At 37.2% G+C, this 4,270-nt stretch overlaps 2 long non-coding RNA genes across 3 annotated transcripts; one reads left to right on the top strand and one right to left on the bottom strand.

Annotated features, from left to right (window-relative positions):
* Positions 1-44: 44 nt before the first annotated feature.
* On the top strand, positions 45-1,275 carry LOC113300177. The gene is made up of 4 exons (XR_003335522.1): positions 45-187; positions 281-397; positions 566-1,160; positions 1,242-1,275. It is a non-coding gene; the product is annotated as an uncharacterized LOC113300177 (long non-coding RNA).
* A 618-nt stretch (positions 1,276-1,893) lies between these two features.
* LOC113300176 lies at positions 1,894-3,933 on the bottom strand. Of its 2 annotated transcripts, none has more exons than XR_003335520.1 (4): positions 3,739-3,933; positions 2,921-3,105; positions 2,466-2,795; positions 1,894-2,253 (listed from the first exon to the last, which is right to left on the bottom strand). It is a non-coding gene; the product is annotated as an uncharacterized LOC113300176 (long non-coding RNA). The 2 variants fall into 2 exon arrangements; XR_003335521.1 differs by having other exon boundaries at positions 2,493-2,795.
* Between the last annotated feature and the right edge of the window lie 337 nt (positions 3,934-4,270).

The raw sequence follows: 4,270 nt of genomic DNA, 5'->3' as shown, positions 1-4,270 counted from the left end.
GTTCCTTATAAAAGTTCCCCTAAATGTTTCTATTTTTTTCTTCCCCTCTACCGACACATTTCAGCCGCCGCAATCACAATGGATTCCTCGAGAATTAGTTTACGCAAGAAGAAGAAGATCAAACCCAAATCTGATTTAGCTTTGTTGATTGAATCATAGCATGATGATATCTCCTCTCAATACTAAAGTAAGTGTTAATATTTCTCATCTCAATTTCATTGATTTCGATTGGAATCCTGTCCATCAAACTAATCTGTGCTTCTGATGTTGTTGTTGATAGGCTTTACCTAGCTACCTTGGCTCACATTGATGGGTCATTCATGATTTATTTCTGGGTCCGGTCATGTCATTTGTTTCTGGAAAATGTTGATGGAGGGTTCCCGTTAATTTCCTTCAGGTATGGTTGCTTCTTGTATCTAAATTTTAGAATTTCACATGATCAAATAGCATGAACATACCCTTTTTATGTTGGTCAATATATAATTCAAACCAGTAATCCCATTATCACCACCCCATCTCATTTTCGTCTGTCTGTCGTTTCTCAAATAATTATGTCATCTTCCAGTTCCAGTTCCGGTTCCAGTTCCAGTGATGAGATAACGATTGATGAATTACGATCTATTTACAAGATAGACAGAGACATGTACAGAAAACTTGCAGTGAACATGCGCAAGGAACCTTTAGTCTGTATGGCTGTGATGGCTCTCTGGCTCTTCATGGAAGAGCTTGGATATCCCAATGTTACTGTCATCCCTATGTTACTGTCATATCCGAGCGATATCATTAATTCAGCCTTTGAAGAAGAGAAATTGTTAGTATATCATATAGTCACCAGGACTCCACCTCCTTCTTCATTAATTGAGTTGCCCATAACGTTAAGATTGATACACGCTGTTTCACGATGGAACAATTCCGTATATCGAAATCATGAACAAAGTAAAAGATCTCTCCTGTACTTTGTTTGAAGATATTTTCAGAGAAGCATTGTCAGGGAACAACGTATATAGTCAGAGATTATTTGATGAAATTGGGGGCTCTTCTTCCTTGCGTATAGTGGAGGAACCACAGGTAGTACGAGTTAGTACTCCACCGAGTGCACGAACTATGTTCTCTACAGGATTTCCAATTACTGAAGATCAATTGCGAGAGTAGTTTGTCGGGTAAGAATAATGATACATTCAACATTGAGTTTATTCAACTATTAGCTAGCAATTGATTTAGTTTTGTTGAAATTACTGCAGGATGCATGGGGGGACTGTATAGAAAGAATCGATATGCAAGAAATAAAACCACCAACGTTAAGATAGTTTTCAATGAATCTGAAACAATTGATGAAATCCTTGGCTAAGAAGGCCTCTGATTTAAGTGAGGCAGACAGAATTACTTAAAAAAGCATTGCGGGTTTTATGATTTCTGTAATCTCTTATTTTTGTTTCAAGTAGAGAGGAAATTTTTAGGACTGTTGTTGCCTCTTTTCTTGCTCTCGGTCATCCTGTAAACTCTATGTACATTTATTTTTTTTAATATCACCTTAACCAAAATAAAAAAATAAAGCCAGTCTTACAAACATTGGCTGTTATCACCAAGTGCACAATACTTGATTACTTGTTGGCAATAAAGGGACAGGATATGCCTCAATTTCAGTTGTATGTGATGTTGTAATGTACCAGAGATGCATAAAAGACCGGCCATCGGTTAGACAAAACTGCATCATTGCGTAGTTCTGGGATTGGCATTTTTTTCTTTTAGAACGTAACAGCTCACTTTGATGCCATAGTGGTTTCCTATTGTTGAATTGTTTTCTACTAGTGCACAATTCCTAAACAACAGATAAAGCAGACTTGTTCACCGCAACTGACTTGCTCACTTTGATGCCATAGTGGTTTCCTATTGTTGATGCCTAAGAGTACCTCTGTTATTATTATTTTTTTTCCCATGTGAAATTTACAGTATTATAAAACACAAACGTCAAAGACTGGTGAAAAGAAGATTGATTTGTTATCCACATTTTGTTGATATAAACCATCGGTCCTATACTTTTATGCTCTTGCTGATCACTTGATGTTTGTGAAGCTTCAGATAAGCAAGTGATTCAAGTCCTATTCAACTGCTATCAAACTCCGTCCCGCCCGTTCCCCTTCTGCGCAGATTTTCTTGAGTTAAGATTGCAATATGGAGGCAGAGTTGTGCCTCATATGATGTTAGAGAATGAAGCTTTTTGAGAATTAATTGAATCCATGACAGTTTCGCGCACTGTAAACACAACAAAATGCCCAAGGATTCAGACAACATTAAGAAAGACAGGCAAACTATTGAAGATTTAAAGAACGTCGTCTACTGTAGTTGTAGAAAATCCTACAACTACACTCCAATTAATCTAATTGTTTATCTATTTAGTCATCATGCAAAATTATCTCATTGATTGAATATATTCATACTATTTTACAAGATTGATGGAAACTTACAATAACACTTTTGTAGATTAAACTCACTTTCTCTCACCCTGTTGCAGCAGCAATAGTGAATGATCCTCCGTGACAATCAAAGCCCCCAATCCATATCTCCTGTCTGTTCGAATATAACTGTTCATACATTCCCTCTTTGTTGGTCCATAACAATTGTTTCCTTCAGCAGATTACCACTAATCAAGTCATTAACTTGTTTTACAGTAATTGCTTTCACCTTTTTGAACAATGGCGGAAGCTTGTTGCCCTTCTAAGACAGAGACAGGATCAATAATAGCAGCTGAGCTATCAATTTTTTCTACCACCTCTATTTTGCCGAAACCTGTCACTCTAACAAACACCGGAACTGAATTAAGTTTAAGAGCAACCACGCTTGTTAGCTTTGAAGGAAAACTTGAGGCCATTCCAGAAAAATTCTCAATTAAATCTGAGATGGCGTTCTGGTGAAAGCTGACCTGACCGTGCCCAAAACATCTTGAAATTATAGTTGACCCAGCAGTATCCAATGCCACTAGCATGTCGTTGGAAACATATTGTAATTCTTCACAAAAACCACCCGGGAAGCTCTTGCTAGTTCGTCTTGGTACCTCACAGCTTCTGGCAATACAACATCAGTGTCATGAAGCTGAAGATCTCCAAACTGCGAAACAAAAAAAGAGAGATGTGTAAATACAATATATACAAAACCAAAGACAACACAAGGTGAAAATATAACTTAAATGGCCAAACTTGCATGTCACTAACTTTCAGCCACCAAATCTTTCTCCAAATAACTTGCATGGAGATGACCCATCCCAAAATTATGTTGTCTTTGCCATATTTCAAGTTCGACTGCAACAGTGTTGCAGATAAGATACATATTAGAGCTATCAATAGCTACCATCTAATGATCTTTAAACCAAACCAATCCCTTTGATGACTCGTGAGCTTAGATAACCCACAAACTGATACCCCTAATTGCCAACTAACTTTCGGTGGATGAGTTCACTGGAGGTTGTCCTGAATTACGGGATAACCACGCTAAGTGAGACTAAATTATTCAAGCCACTGAGGCTATTCAGAACAAATCAAAAAAGAAAATAGCATACAGGAATTATAACTTAAGATTCAGTGATACTAATCCCACACAAAGTAAATTTTCAATCAACACAAATTGTGCGCTTTTATCTAAACACAAATCAGAAGAACAAGTAAGATGAGAGTATACTATAGCTCCAGATATAAACAAGTAAACAGGATATCAAGAAAAGAAATACACAACAAGAAGCATTACCTTTCTTTCTCACCAAGCTCAAGCCTCTTTCATGCAGGATTCTCAGACGAAATGCACACAGAGGCTATATACCATGAACCCCAACATTCCCCAAAACAAGGAAAGCCTTTCAGTAACACCCCTTTCTCCAATCTGCAGAAGTTATGCATGTTTAATCTTCTCAATGGCATTATCATCAGTTCCCTAAACCCTCCCACTACATAATAACAATAATAGCAAACAGAAACCTTCAGGCCTGATATGAATCAAGTAACAATAACAGAAACCAAAATAAGATCTAGTATTAACTTGCCTGGATCATAACTTCCATTTGTTGTATACAATTGGAGGGGAGCTCCTGGGAAGTTTGGCCTTTGACGCTTCTCCTTAGCAAAGAGGATGAGCTGCAGGAAGAAAAACCACAGGTGAACAGGCAAATAAAAGGCAGATAAATAGCAATTAAGTGCAATCTGAAACTTCATCATGTTCAATCCAAAGGTTCTTTCTTATTTATATTAGAGAAAATTGTTGATTGATTGAAATAGAAGTACAA

This window comes from Papaver somniferum, chromosome 7 (genome assembly GCF_003573695.1).
Source record: "Papaver somniferum cultivar HN1 chromosome 7, ASM357369v1, whole genome shotgun sequence".
NCBI lineage: Eukaryota > Viridiplantae > Streptophyta > Magnoliopsida > Ranunculales > Papaveraceae > Papaver > Papaver somniferum.
The sequence above is the reverse complement of the archived record's forward strand: the minus strand, read 5'-3'. Positions and strand labels throughout refer to the sequence as shown.